The following is a 16,596-nucleotide window of genomic DNA, read 5'->3' as shown; positions in this document are numbered from 1 at the left end:
ATGTCCGTATCATGTCGTACACGTGTCCCGTGTCCATATCCGTGCTTCCTAGTTGTTAACACAGTCCCTAACTTAGATTTTACCAATAGAAGTCTGTCTAGAGCAACCACTTTATCAATGAAACATCTATATAGAAGTTCCAACCCACACAACAAGAGTAATAACCTACCTCCGACGAATCAAATTCCTTCCCCGTTGGTCGAATCTCCACCTGGCCTGTAGGTAAGATTTTGTGTCCTTAGTTCCATCAACCTCAATGCATCCAAATATCTAAAAAACAAACACCAAATCACCCCATCCAACCCCCTCCTTGTTATTTGGAATAGAAGCACAACTAGGAGTTCCCTCAAATTCACCTCCAAGGACATAAACCTCACCTCATTCTCCCAGCTATTGACCATCTTCGCTAAAACCCTTTGTAATGGGTTTTCTCACACCCTAGTGCTAGCCTAAACAGAATTCTGCCCGAAGGATAAATATTTTAATGCTCCTGGCATATTGATGACATGGTAGAAGAAATATAAAAAGAAGAAAAAAGATGCAAAGGCTTGAATGAGATAAATCACTCATTCACAGCTCTAGTATTTATAGATAAAAAGAGCACATGCTCATATTACAAGAAAGGAAATTAAATCAAATATAAATCAAAAAACAACATATTATGCCATTATTCGTAGCTATCAAATATATGCTAATATGGTAAGTCATTCCATAAATTGTGGCTATCATATATGCTAATACTCCCTGCGTGGATATTTGAAACGCCCAACTTGGACAATGCATTCTCAAACACAATCTTACTCACGCCCTTTGTAAGAATGTAAGCTGAGGAGTACAAAATCAACAATGTCTCCTCAAACCATAAACAACCAACCATATCTCCTTTGACCGTAAACAACCAACAATGTCTCCTTAGACAATTTTCCTTAATACATATGTTTAAACAACGTAGATGAAAGAATCAACAATGTCTCCTCAGACCATATAAAAAATAAAAAATAAAAAAGTGCAACCATGTCTCCTCAAATCATTTCTAAATAGTCCAAGTACAAACTTTTTTAAAGCAGCGCTACTCGCTTACATAAAGCTGGACAACCTCCTTCTCAATATCTGGAACCTCTCTTTAGACTCAAAAAAAATTACCCAAGCCCTTCTAGGTGTTGAAGACCAACTATCCCAATTTACCCCCCCTTAGAAGAGTAAAAAAGAAATTGTAAAACTTAAAAATACGTTTTCGATCACAAAACAGCAACACAGAAAATCATGTGTAGGCAACGTCACACGATGTCGCAAACAGCCTAAGGTGGCTGTCACACAAGTAGCAAAACTACTGGAAGGTGTGGAAAGGTGTTGGCTCTAATACCAAGAAGAAATAAAAAAGAAGAAAAAATAGAGAATTATGTAAAGGCTTGAATGAGATAAATCACTCATTCACAGCTCTAGTATTTTTAGATAAAAAGAGCACATGCTCATATTACAAAAAAGGAAATTAAATCAAATCACAACATATTCTATGCCATTATTCGTGACTATCAAATCTCTGCTAATATGGTAAGTCATTCCATAAATCCTCGCTATCATATCTACTAACAATGGTATCACCAACTGACTAAATGCTAACACATAGTGAGAGGACCCACTAAAGTAAATGCACTTTTACTTGAGTGACAAGATATATTTGGTTGATGACACCGATGACGTGGTATCTCCGGTGCAGTGAAGTCTTTCTCTACTCGAAGGTGTAATACACCCAAGCCAACCCCTCTAGTTCCATGTTGAGCACACAACCTACCCAACAATCCTCTCAATCAGCTCAAACACCAGCTAGGCATCATAGCCGGTCTCGGCCAGCACAAAAATTTCCACCACTTTGCATGTTGGGCATTCAGTCATCTCTCTCTCTCTCTCTCTCTCTCTCTCCCACATCAACTTTCAATTATTTGGGATGGCACATCATAGTCGCCATCCTTGCCTTTTTCCCATTAGAACAAAGCCAGCCATATGAATGCTTTCCTTCCATTCTTTTATATTATAAGCCACTTGTCCATTTAAATTTAATTTTGAAGTCACTTCTAATTACCTTATTATGTTATGTTTGGTTAGGCTCCTTATCCATTACCTTCTATAAAAGCAAAAGAAGAAGTTTTGGATTTTGGCTTACTCAAACTGAGAGCCAAAAGTTATATTTATATACAAGAATAGGGTACAAAGAAAGGAAACCAAATCAAAGAAAAACAGGACATATTCCAAAATCTACGTGATCCCATGATTATGGGATCTTATCTACGTGATCCCATGATAATAGGAATCTTACATAAAACACCTAATAAAAGGTTGAAAACAGCTTATAAAAATAAAAATAATAATAATACAGATATTTCAACACTCCCCCTCAAGCTGGAGTGAAGATATCAATCAAGCCCAGCTTAGTAATCGAGGAATGAAGCAAAGATGGACCAACAGATTTGGTGAACACATCTGCCGACTGATTAGAGGACTGAACAAAGCACGACTTGATAATTCCCGAACGAACCTTCTCCTTGATAAGATGAATGTCCACCTCTATATGTTTAGTCGTCTCATTAAGAACAAAATCTGAAACAAGTATGATGGCTGACTTATTATCACAAAACAAGTCTGAGGACTATTTTTCAGTTAGCCCTTCCAAGAAAGATCGAAGCTAGAGAATCTCACATGTACCCTGGGCTATGGCACGATACTCGGCCTCTGCTGAAGATCTCAAAACTACAGGTTGCTTCTTACTTTTCCAGGATATAAGATGATCTCCATAAAAAGTACAGAAGTCAGATATGGAACGTCTTTCAATCTTGGACCCAACATAGTCTGCAATACTGAAACAAGATAGCCCAACCTACCTTCTAGAATAATAGAATAATCCAAGTCCAGGATAGGACTTACGATATCGAAGAATATGATATACCGCATCCATGTGAGATGTACAAGGAGAATGCATAAACTGACTCGCAACACAAACCGCAAAAGTCAAATTAGAACGGGTGTTGGTAAGATAAATCAATCTTCCTACCAAGCGTTGATACTGCGAGGGATCAGAAAGGAGATCTCCAGACTCAGCCGAGATCTTCAGATTAGGATCCATAGGAGTGGAAGCAAGTTTACACCCAAGCATACCCGTGTCTTGAAGAAGATCCAAGACATACTTCCTTTGCAATAAAGAGATACCCTGCTTAGATCTAGCAACCTCAATTCCCAAGATATATCTGAGCTACCCAAGGTCTTTCGCATCAAAAGCTTTAGCCAATTGAAGCTTTACTTGAGCAATCCTAGGAATGTCATTGCTGGTAATGATGATATCATCAACATAGACAAGAAGAATGTTACATCCACCAGTGGAAGAACGGTGAACCAAACTCTGGGAGATTGTTTTAACCCATACAAAGACTTCTGCAATTGACAGACCTTTCCAACATACTCGCCCTCAGCCCGAAAACCGGGTGGAGGATCCATTTAAATAGTCTCAAGAAGATCACCGTTAAGGAAAGCATTCTTCACATCAAGCTAATGAAGAGACCAATTGTGAGAGGCAGCCAGGGAGACTAGCAAAACGAATTGAGGTCAATTTAACCACTGGAGCGAAGGTATCATTAAAGTCTTTACCAGGAATCTGAGTAAACCCTTTGGCCACCAAATGGGCCTTGTACCGATCAATAGAGCCATCGGCCAGATATTTAAAACTAAATACCCATTTGCAACCAACAGTCTTTTCACCAGGAGGGAGAGATACAAGCTTCCATGTTTCATTTTACTGCAACACATCATTTTCTACCATCATATCAGACATCCAATTGGGATTCCGGAGAGACTCGGAGACATTTCTGGGAATGGAAATGGAATCAAGTTTGCCTAGAAAGGCTCGGTAAGACCCTGAAAGACCATCATAAGAGATATACAACGAAATAAGATGATCAGTACTACAACCGAATCCAAATCAAGCAAGGGGTTTGCGGTCCCGAGTAGGATACCGAGACTCAGGAACAGGGTCAGGGAAATGTAAAGGAGAGAAAGGAGTTGTACCTGAACCTGTATCTGAGGAGGATGAAGGCAGTGGAGGCAGAGAACGAGGGCGGCGAAAATAGACCTGCAAAGGGGGTGAGGAAACCACAAGAGAAGACTTCTTGAAAAATAAGAAAAGGACGAGTAAGAGGAGAAGCCTCTTAATCGGGAGTAGAAGTATCCTGCAAGATAGTGTTAGAACCATAAAAAGGGGTATGCTCATGAAAGGTGACATCAAGAGAATGATACATATGTTTGTGTACAGGATCATAACACCGATAACCTTTTGACATTGAAGAGTATCCTAAAAAGATACATTTAACGGCCTTGTCATCAAGTTTAGTACGAGAAGGGCTACGATTTTGAACATAACATGTGCATCCAAACACCCGAGGCATAATGGAAAAAAGAGTAATATCAGGCTGAAGCACTTGTAAGGGGGCTTACTATTTAATACTCTACTAAGGCTACGATTAATGAGAAAAGTAGCTGTAAGCTAGAACCGCCATGTGCCAGTATGACTTTGGCACATTCATACCACTTAAAAGACATCGAACAACTGACATTAGTTAGCGGTTTTTATGCTATGCCACACCATTCTGTTCAGGATTATATGGAAAAGTAAGTTGATGAAGAATACCCTATTGGTTAAGTTGAGACCGAAACTCACAACCATTGTCAGACGTAATATTTCTAACAACAGTTTTATATTAAGTTTTGATCATGTGGAGGAATTGAATGAACAAAGGAAAAACTTCAGATTTCTTTTCAAGTAAATATAACCAGCGAAAATAATCATCAATGAATGTGACATAATAACGATACCCCGAAAAAGCAGTAACAGGAGGACCCCACACATCAGAATGTATGAGATCAAACATACTAGGTGCACAATGCATATAAGAAATATACCTAGTTCTAGTATGTTTAGAAAGCTCACAAATCTCATATTGAAACTTATTATCCTTACAAGCCGTTATTAATGAAGGGAAAAGCAGACATAAATACTGAAAGTTTACATGCCCTAGGCGAGCATGCCATAAATTTAAAGTCTGAAAAGAAAAATCATAAGACCTAGAAACTGGAAGAATAAAGGGTTTTTTTTTTTGTGATAAGTAAATGTGGATTGAAACGAAAAAAGCGTTCAAAAGGGGAACGCGTCCCATATACAAAAACAAAACCGAAACCTAAGGACTAGAAAGTCCAAAAAATCTATGAAATCATCATTAGAAGAACAATAACTTCCCTTTACCCAACTTAAAATGGAACGAAAAATAAAAAGTTTTAAAGTCGCCGTGGACGATTCCTTTCCTTCAAATAGTATGTTGTTCCGCTCTCTCCAAGTGCATCACCACACACAATGCGGGATTGTCCTCGAATAGTCTCGAGCAAGGCCCCCCACATAGCATCCCCTCCACGCATTAATCAGGCCTCTTGAAGACCGTGGCATTACCCAATAAATAACCCAAAGATCATGTTCCCACAGTCCGACACCACAGGGCATTGCATAAGGAGATAATCCACAAGCTCACCATCATTTTTGCATAGGTAGCACCAGTTAACAATAGTATTGCCTCTCCTCCTCAAATTGTCCAACGTTAAAATCTTACCCCAAACGGTTGTCCATACAAAGAATGCCACTCTAAGGAGAGCCTTAGAGCGCCATACTGTCTTCCAAGGGAAATCAGAACTAGCAAAGTTGGAGAGGCACAAGAACATAGACCGGACATCCAATCTACTATGGGAAGATGGAACCCACAAGAGAGCATCATGACCTCTGCCAACTGCGTCCTATTGATACAACAAATCCAATAAGACACACACCTCCTCCATCTCCCAATCCTGGAAAGAGCGCCTAAAGCGCACATCCCACATAATCCCATTGCTATCAAGCCGATAGCAATCAGCAACATAGGCGTGTCCACGTAATCCTGGAATAACAGAGGCTTGAAGGCTTGAAGCAAGTGGAGGAGGTGTCGGTGGAGGATCCCTAAAGTAGTAGAGGCCATCGCTCTCATATCCCCTGCCAAAAATCCTCTTCGAACACAGGTCCTATAAAACACAGTAATTAGGAAAGAAAATCACTGCACAATTTAGTGATTTGGCAAGTTTGCTAACAAATAGAAAAATGCAAAGTTAGGAACATTAAGAACATATGGCAAAATAATATCAGGGGTTAGATGAACATCTCCTTTACTATGAATAATGACCCATCGGCTAGACTAACAGCTTGATTAACAGGGGTAACGAGAGTAGAAAATAATGACAACTCACTAGTCATGTGATCATTGGCTCCGGAATCTAAAACCCAAGTAGGTTTTCCCGCTTTAACATGGAAAGCAGAAAGAATACCTGTAGCTATAGTAGCCGTCGGAATATAAGAGCCAGCCCTGGAAGATAAAGCTCCGAACTACTCCTAAAGCTGACCAATCTGGGATTGTAATTGATTGAAGTCCTGAAAAGATGGCATGGGAGGAGTTGAAGCAAGAGGGACAACAATCTGTGGAGCAGTATACCCACCAATAGTATCGGCTACTGCGGCAATGTGTCCACGGCGAAAAGGACGATTGCGAAATTTTTTTTGCTTTAGCTCGGGATGAAGCTTAAAGCAACGATCCTTTACATGACTCGTGGCTCCACAATGTTGACATATAACCTTTCCCTCTGAAAGTCTAGAATTAGCAACAAGATCCATTTAATCAACTGGAGTCTCTGGTTAAGCTACTGGCTGAGAGATCCAACATCTATGCTCCTCAAGGTCAACAGTAGCGAAGGCATCATATAAATCAGGCATTGGAGAGGTGTTTGTGATCTGAGTTCTAAGAGCAGCATACTCAGATCGTAAGCCCATCAAAAACTGGTAGGTATGATGGCGGTCCAAACCAAAAGAGTTGCAACTTCTTCAGAGAAATCGGAGAGAGGTTCATACTATGCTAATTCTTCCCACCTACACTGGAGGTACCCAAAATACTCTGATACTGACAACTTGAGTGTCTCCTGAGATGCATGAGCAATCTCCCGATAGAGTTCAAAGATACGAGCGTCATTGCGGGAATGGGCATGCATCTTGTTAAAGGCTTGCCACAGACGAAAAACGGAAGTGTGAAACATGAACATATTATAGATACGCTCCTCCATTAAGTTGAAGATCCAACCCAGAATGGTGCACTTACCATGTCCCATGCAATATATTTAGTATCCGTCTTTTCCGGTTCCTTGACTAGATCCAAAAGCCAACTAGTTTTCCCTTTCCCTCCAATATAGAGTTGAAGAGAACGGGACCAAGATACGAAGTTGCGCCCATTCAAGAGCACACTAGTAACCCGGTGTGCCGGAGTAGGATGTGCCAAAGATAAAGTATGTTGGACCGAGGATAAAGTGTCATTTTGGTTATTAGAATCAGTCATAATACCAAAATAAGGTTAGACCACACATCAAAGCAAGAGGAAAGAGGAAAAACTAAGGCTGGAAAAATCAGCGTTTTCCTCCAAATATGCTGCTGAACAAACACCAGAAGGACCCTTAAAAAACCTAAGGGAATTCTCCTAAAAAAGGAGTCAAAAACAAAGGGTTACCCGAGGGGTCCGGCACAAGGGCTGGGAGGAGATGGAGGTGTGCCGGAGGTGAGGGAAAATGGAGATAGGGAGAGAGAAGGTGGCGGGGTTGGGGAAGAAGATGGGCAGGTGAAGGTTTTTGTTTTGCTCTGATACCAAAAAGAAGTTTGGCCATTGGCTTACTCAAACCGAGAGCCAATAGCTATATTTATATACAAGAATAGGGTACAAAGAAAGGAAACCAAATCAAAGAAAAACAAGAAATATGATAAAATCTACATGATCCCATGATTATGGGAATCTTATCTATGTGATCCCATGATAATAGGATCTTACACAAAACACCTAATAAAAGGCTGAAGACAGCTAATAAAAATAAAAATAATAAAAATATAGATACTTCAACAAAACCTAATCTTTCTTTTCTTGTCAGTGCATACACACATCTATGTTGTATGTGTTATACCACCTAAGTCTACTTTCTTTTATGTCATCACTAATATGTGTCACTTCTAGTCAAGAAAAGGATTTTCAGTTAATTTGAGTATGTGTCCCCCCTAATTTCTACCTCCCTCATTGAATATTAACTCTATTTCTTCTAGTCACTCTTATCATTCATCTCACCATTTTCAATTCTCATTTAAGTTGCATGATTGCATTGTTCTTATTTCCTTTTAAATCTTTCACACTCTTCTCCATATAAGCTAGTTGGTCTCATGGCTGCCCTATAAAATTGTTATTTCAAAAAGTTAAGTTGCATGATTGCGTTTTTCTTGTTTCCTTTTGAATCTCCCACACTCTTCTCTTTATAAGATGGTCTCATGGCTACCCTATAAAAAATTTATGTCAAGCAGTCTCCATTTTGTCCAATTTTATTCCAATCCTACTTGTTACATCTCCATCTATCTCCCCATTCTTTTGTATAAGTGATCCTAAATATTGAAATAATTGTTTTGAGTATATTCCCATTTTTTGACAATTTATTAAATTTAAATTTCATATTAAGTTTTATCTTACTAATTTTTTAAGTCTTTTGACTCTAATGCATTTCTTTGTGCTTCAAATTTCATTATTAGGGTTTCCTTAAAAGTATCCAATAACACTGTGTCATGAACAAATATACACCATAGAATGTTTTGCAAGTCTTTCTTTATATAATGTAAAACTAATGTGAATAACAGAATAAGTATGGGCTTACCACTGATCCTTGTTGCAATCCAAAACTTATTGAAAATTATTATTCTCTCCGCATATTATATCACTATACATATCCTAAATAATTTCAAATCCATTTTTTTTTTTGGTTGTACTTGGGCTGGCGGGTACTTGACACAATGATTCTAAGGGTATTCCTTACAAAGACGGGTATCAAAGACAATGGAAAGGCCCACATCTAAATAATGGTTCCCTGCGGAAGGTTCATTAGAACTTGATGGATGCCGGTCTCTCAAAATCTGTTGAGTTTATTTTAATCAGACTCACTTCCTTTGGCTTCAAAACTGCTTTCCTGTGCTTGTTATGTACTGGACATGCGGAGGTTCGGTAACATTAACTCGCATAATTGGCCTGGCATCTGAAGCTGGCTCATCTGGAAAACTATTTTTAGTTGTGCTTGACAGGGATTGTGAGGTACTGGATGGGCTTACTCCGTAAATCACCTGTCAAAGGATCCTTCCTGATTCTTAGGGGAAAAAAATTCATTCTATGATAAATTCATGCTTGTAAATTGACCTAATCACGATATCTTCTATCCGTTTGTGACATTAATTTCTATTGTATCTTAGATCCCCATACTGGAATAAATTCCCAACAAACTTTGCACTATTGTACCCACCAATGGCCTCAAGGGCTGGGGACCTTGCTCTGGAGTTTGCAGACATTCTCTGCCTGCAAACAAGCTCCTTTTGACTTTTTCAGATTGCACAAAAAAAAATAAATAAATAAATAAACCACCTTCCCAATACAATAGGATTTGGTTTCAGCCAAGGTCCATAATCAGATTCCTCTGATTGCTCCATAGATGTGAATCTGCAACAACCTTCATCACAATTAATTCGAAGGCACCTGTAACAAAACTCTAATAGAATTTTCACTTTTATATTGCATCCATGTCTCAGCATAGCAGTATGCTCGTGAATCAAAAACCTCACTTGGCTCTAAGCAAACTCTGAACCTTATGAACTTTCTCTTTCCTACTAAAACTCCCTTCCTAATGCTCCATTTAAGCTGGACAACCTACTGTAGCTAGGGACGGCAACAGGACGGGTTTGGGGCGGGGGCCCCTTCCCTATCCCTGCCCAAAATTGTTTAGCAAATGACTCCCCACACCCTTTTAAGTTCCCCCACCTGCCTCGCCCCCGTTTAAATTCAAACTCTTTTTTTTTTTTCACCAACTTTCCCACTAAAATTTTAAAAATTCATATTTAGGAATATAAATATTCTTCCAAAATTCACACAATTGTACCAAATTAATCAAATAAACATTCACATTCCTCTAACAAAAAGGGTAACTTTGTATAAAACACAAGGTATAAGGGTAAAATAGTATTTTTCACATTAGAAATGGCGTGGGGCGGAGCGGGGTGACCTTCCCCCGCACCTGCACAGATTTTAACTATAAAATCTGTCCCCACCCAAGACCATTAAACGAGCCTCCAAAACTGTCTTAAACAGGGCGGGGCGGGTGCCTGATGGGGCAAGCTATTTTGTCATCCTTAACTGTAGCTGTTATCTTCAGGCTCTCGATCATTTTCTCAAGAGGAAGCCCATACACATGAACCGAGAGAGAGAGAGAGAGCTTTGTAAAGACAAAATCATTAGGATTTTACCCAAACCCCATGATTGAAGGATCATCAGATGGCCCAAGAGTGACCAAGGGCTCCCTTGAGATTTTGTTTCTATTCAATGCTGCTTTGAACATAAAGAGGTAAGCATTGTTACCCCAACTGACTATGGTTTTAAAAAACCTTTCGTCTTCCAAATTCCCTCTATAAATTGCTTAGCCCCTGTTTTTTGAGTTGTGTTCAGATTCATGAGAGATAGGGAGAGAAAGAGAGAGAGATTGAGAGAAAATGTATATACTGTATTGTATCTCTTCAGCCCTCTAAATAAGGCTTATATAAGAAAAGGGTTAGAGACCCTAATTACATAATTACACAATAACCCTAACTACTATGGATAATTACATAATGACCCAACACTATAAAGAATATACATTCTAACACTCCCCCTCAAGCTGGAGAGTATATATCAAATAATCCCAGCTTGGAATAGATAGTCCTTAACCGATTATGACTCAGTGCTTTGGTAAACATATATCTTCAGACTTCACAAATGGAGTAGAGATGCTACCACTTAATATTTTTTCCCGAGTAAAATGACAATCAACCTCAATAAGTTAGGTTCTCTCATGAAATACAGGATTCGATGCTATGTGAACTACAGCTTGGTTATCACAAAACAATGGAGTAGGAGTTTCAACTGTCAACTCAAGTTCTTTTAGAAGATTTTGTATCCATGTCAACTCACTAGTGGTATGTGCCATTGCCCTGTACTCAGCTTCAGCACCAGATCGAGCTACCACCGTTTGCTTTTTACTCTTTCGTGTAACAAAATTTCCTCCTACAAATGTACAGTAGCCTATAGTAGATCTCCTATCTGAAGGAGAACCAGCCCAGTCAGCATCTGTAAAACCTTCCACCCTGAGATGACCATTTGAATGGTATAGTAACCCAAAACCTGGAGCTCGCTTGAGATATCAGATAATCCGAAGAACAACAATCCAATGTGGCATTCTAGGAGCTCCCATAAACTGACTTACGACGCTAACTGCATATGAAATATCAGGTCGAGTGATAGTGAGGTAAATTAATTTCCCAACAAGGCGACGAAATCTGCCTAGGTCATTAAATAGATCACCCTCATCAAACACAAGTTTTGTATTTGAATCCATAGGAGCATCAACCGAACAACCACCTAACATACCCGTTTCTTCCAGCAAATCCAACACATATTTTCGTTGAGATAAACTTATACCTTCCTTGGATCTAGCAACTTCAATACCCAAGAAGTATCTAAGTTTACCCAAGTCTTTAGTGTGGAACCGATTTTGCAGAAACAACTTCAACTTAGCAATGCCTGCAGAATCATCACCTGTGATCACAATATCATCTACATACACCACAAGAAAGATGAAGCCAGCTTTAGTGCGCAGGTGAAATACTGAATGATCGGTCTGGCATCTATTAAGACCAAATTCTAATGCCGCCTCAGAGAATTTCCCAAACCAAGCCCGCGGAGATTGTTTCAATCCATACAGGGCCTTTTTAAGGCGACAAACAGTGTGACGAGACCCCCCCTGAGCAACAAACCCAGGTGGTTGCTCCATATAAACTTCTTCAACCGAGTCACCATGTAAGAAGGCATTTTTGACATCCAATTGGAACAACGGCCAGTTACAATTGGCAGCAATGGAAATAAGAATCCGAATAGAAGAAATCTTAGCAACAGGAGAAAAAGTCTCATCATAGTCAACACCATAAGTTTGAATGTACCCCTTTGCCACTAGACGAGCCTTCAACCGCTCAATAGACCCATCTTGAAGGTATTTAACTGTGTAGACCCATTTACAACCAACCGGTTTGGAGCCCGAAGGTAAGGGAACAAGATCCCATGTTCCAGTCATGTGATCGGATGCGCCAGAGTCAAGAATCCAGGGACTCTGACTAGAGGACAAAAGACATGCAGGGGCACTACCTGATTGAGCCAAGGACCCCATGGAAGATGAGGTGGAAGTCCGTTGTTGAGACAGAAATTGAGCATACTCATCACGGGGAATCGTGACCATAGCAGTCTCAACAGCCACATGTGGAGCAGTGGATGTGGCAGAGAGAGAAGAATCCCCATCACTAGCAGTCACTTGATGTGCATAGGAAGAAGATGGCGGTTTCTCGTGAAGATCCCAACAGTAATTGACCGTGTGATTGGTAAGACCGCAATGAGTGCAAATTTTGGAGTTTCTGCCTTTGCCTCGACCACCGCCACGGCCATGGCCACGGCCGAAACGACCACTACCACCACCTCCACGAGAAGACTGAAAGCCACCCTGGTTCACAACTAAGGCAGAACGTTCACTGTTAGAAGGAGCAGTGACACCACTGGAAGTACTGCCTGAAGAGCCACTAGATAAAGTGGCACGCTGGAGTCTAGATAACATATCAGGTAGAGAGGGAAGTGTAGAGCTACACAAAATCTGTGCACGAACAGGTTCATACTCTTGTGACAATCCTATGAGAACCCGAACAACATTAAAATCCTCACGTTGCTGCTACATGCTTTTCACATCAGAGATGATGGGTTGATACATATTCATTTCTTCACACAGTCCCATTGCTCGTGAGAGGTATTCTTCTAAACTGTGAGTCCCTTGCTGGAGATCAAAAAATTGTCTACACACCTCATAAACTCTGGTTATATTACCAGCACCAGAATATAACTGTTGGAGTCGGGTCCATATCTCCTTGGCAGTGTCCAAATATAACAGGTTGGAGCTAATATGAGGTTCAATACAATTCAGCATTAAGGAGATGATCTGAGCATCTCTTTGTTTCCATGAACTAAAATTAGCATCACTGCTTTTGGGTTTATCTTGAACCAAATGATTGCCAAAGCCTTTGGCTTTCAGGAAAATAGCCACTGACTTGGCCCATAAAATGTAATTTTTTCCATTAAGCTTGACTAAAGTCATGGGAGGATTAAAGGATGCAGGAGATAGGAGATCGGAACTGGAAGCCATGGAGAAGATTAAAAAAAAAAAAAAAAAAAAAGAACCTGGGAAAAATGCAAAATCGGAACCGGGCCGGATCTGGGCCGGAGCTTGAACCGGGTCGGATCTGGGTCAGAGCCGGAACCAGGTCGGATCTGAAACCGGATCGGATCTGGGTAACTGGATTGGATCAAAACAAGTCTATGCTATCCCGGTTTTAGTAAACCAGGATTGGAATAGTGTAGCTGCGCCACCAAACAGGGCTGTTCTCCTTCACAACCCACTAACAGACTCCGGCGAGCACACAGCGGCGACACCACACAACCTCCGCAACTTCCAACCAAGAAAAAAGAGGCGAATCGATGAAGCTTCACCTTTGCCAACAACGACGGTGGATGTCGGCGAGCTTGCTGACAATCGACGTGGCAACAACACAAGCGGCCAAGGGGCTTCAGATCTGACGGCGACTAAGGACGATGTTCTCAACCTACTGGCGACACGAACTTCCGAAAAAGACACCGACGGTATACTCACGATTCCAGTCGCGCTCATACAAGGGCAACACACTTATTGTTTCCCACACCCATGAATTTATACCGCTCTGATACCATGTTCAGATTCATGAGAGATAGGGAGAGAAAGAGAGAGAGATTGAGAGAAAATGTATATACTGTATTGTATCTTTTCAGCCCTCTAAATAAGGCTTATATAAGAAAAGGGTTAGAGACCCTAATTACATAATTACACAATAACCCTAACTACTATGGATAATTACATAATGACCCAACACTATAAAGAATATACATTCTAACAAGTTGCATCTCCGAATTGAGTTTACAAGGAGGCTGAATTTCTATACTTACTCTCGTATCTTAAAGCCACCATCAAAAGAAATGCTCACTGCTCAAGCAAGGAGTGGTTCACCCTCACTAGATTTCTCCAAAGTAGAATCACGGCGAAGGTTGATGACTCGGAGCCTTTGAGAGATGAAATAACAGTAAAAAGGGATTATACTTAGCACCAGCAAGCAGAGAAGGGGAAAGGATGAAAGACACCATGAAGTAAGAGTACAGCAGATTAGAGTTTTAGAAAACAGAAAAGAGAAGCTCAATTGGGACAAGGAGAGAAATACCTCAGACCAAGAGAAGTGGAAAAAAGAATAAACAAGTCAAAAAGAAAGGGGTGAATCAGCAATCAAAAGGTAGTAGCTAAGAAGGTGGAGGGCACTCCATGGGTAATGATGTGAGGGGATTAGGAGAGTCAGAGAGAGCTCAACAGGGGAAGAACTGAGAGTGGACAGAGTACTGAGAAGACAAAATGACAAAGAACAAAGAAATGACAGAAGAGAGAGGAGGGCGCAGAAGAAAGAGAATTGTAAGAGGGGGTGAAGAAACCGTAGGTCATTGAAAACGGAGGATGGACAAACCTGGAAAATACCTGGGCAGGTTCACAAAAGAGGAGAGCTCTAACTAGGGGAGAGAGGAAATGAGACATAGAATTGAAAATAAATAAATAATTCTCTTGCTGGGTTTATTAGATTTTCAAGTTCTTAATTCAAAGTTTTGACTACCTTTATCTCTTTATATCACAACCTCACAACTTTAACTGTTAAACTCAACTTACACACATCGTAGAGCGATCTGAAATTGGTACTGCCTACATCAATAATGGTATTAAAGTCCGTTGTTGACAATTTTGGGACCCTTAATTTTGCAGCATATGGATATAATTACAATCTCTAATTCTTCTATGCCTCTAAACTCTATAAAGATCATGTGTAAAAAATTATATATACAAAAACATAAGGCTAAAGAGAATATGAGCATACATAATCATTTTGAATGCATCCTAGCAATTTCGATTGCTAGATTTTGTTTCTTTAACATACATCTAGATAGTATGTTACTATGTGGTTTGAATAGGGCAGTAACTGACCTGAGCAGAGCTGAGCAGTGCCGTGCTTCAGTCGATCCAGGCTCGACTCATTCCTTTGTAGGTTCATATTGGACTTGTGACGAACTCGAAAAGCTTAACTTCGACTCAGCTCGGATCGTCATTATTTTAGCTTAGGTTTGGCTCAGCTCGACTCATTTAATAAAAAGAAACAAAAAAAACCAACCTCGATATCATATTTGTGTTCATGCTTGGTTTGAGCTCGTGTTCAAGATCACTTCGACTCATTCATGAGCTTATACGAGCTTAAACAAGCCTATTTTCATGAACGTATGTGTATGAGCCTACATTCATGAACGTATATGTATGAGCCTACATTCATGAACTTATACAAGCCTAAGCTTATGAATATGTTCATGAGCCAATGTTCATAAACACATACAAGCCAACACAAGCTTAGTGTTCACAAGCCAACACGTGCCAAGCTTAACAATGTTCAGGATCAGCTCGTTTACTAAACAAGCTCAAAAATTGAGCTCGAACTCAGCTTGTTTACTTAATGAGCAAGCTCAATCCAAACAATAAATGAGCTGATCCCAAGTTGTTCATGAACAGCTCGGTCCATTTACAGGTTTAGGTTTGAGTGTTAATCAGTATAAACCAAGTGCTACAAGCAATAATCAACACCAAGAACATCTACAGATTCTACACAACAAACACTAAAATCAGACATCACTAATGATGGAGATCATTGTGCTATAGGAGAAGCGGCTTGAGTGAGTTGTGGATTCGTCGACCGTCGGCAATAAAGATCGTAGAGATCATCCGGCATAAGTATGTGTCATAGATAACTAGCATAGACTTGTAAATGGATCTAATTTGGGTTGGATCAGTCTTGATCCGATCTGAATCAGATAAGGCTATTTACTGATCCGATCCGATAACCTGATGAATAATTCATGAATGAATACATATTTGATTTGCTATTAATCGGATATACAACCCGATAATCTGTTCCGTTAAAATTGCAGTTTTTTTAAAAAAAATAAATTAATGTTAAAAGAGAAAGGCAGACAATGATTAGAATATAAAGAAGAGAAAACTGAAGATAAATAAAATATGGAAGAAATAAAGAGAAAAGGGTTAGATCTTTACTCTTTGTTAAAGAAAAAACAATCAAGTGTAAAAGAAAATAGGGAGAGGGAAGAGGAAAAAGAGACAATAATTATAAAACATTTTGATAATATTCAAAAACTATATTTTATAGCATTAGATAACATATGCTTAAATTATTATATAATATATTATGTCGGATCGGTTTATTATCATATCGAATTGACCATAATCCATATC

The 16,596-nt window shown here is 39.7% G+C and overlaps 1 protein-coding gene across 3 annotated transcripts in view; it reads right to left on the bottom strand.

Annotated features, from left to right (window-relative positions):
- The window catches only part of LOC132300858 (protein FAR1-RELATED SEQUENCE 9), a 56,412-nt gene that overhangs the window by 21,893 nt on the left and 17,923 nt on the right, over positions 1–16,596 (bottom strand). The gene's annotated exons all lie outside the window — the stretch shown is intronic.

The sequence above is a fragment of the Cornus florida genome, unplaced genomic scaffold (assembly GCF_030987335.1).
Source record: "Cornus florida cultivar Cherokee Brave unplaced genomic scaffold, ASM3098733v1 CherokeeBrave_3.0.0_Hap2_Chr03, whole genome shotgun sequence".
Classification (NCBI taxonomy): Eukaryota; Viridiplantae; Streptophyta; class Magnoliopsida; order Cornales; family Cornaceae; genus Cornus; species Cornus florida.
Note: the sequence above shows the minus strand (reverse complement) of the source record. Positions and strands in the feature narration are given on the sequence as shown.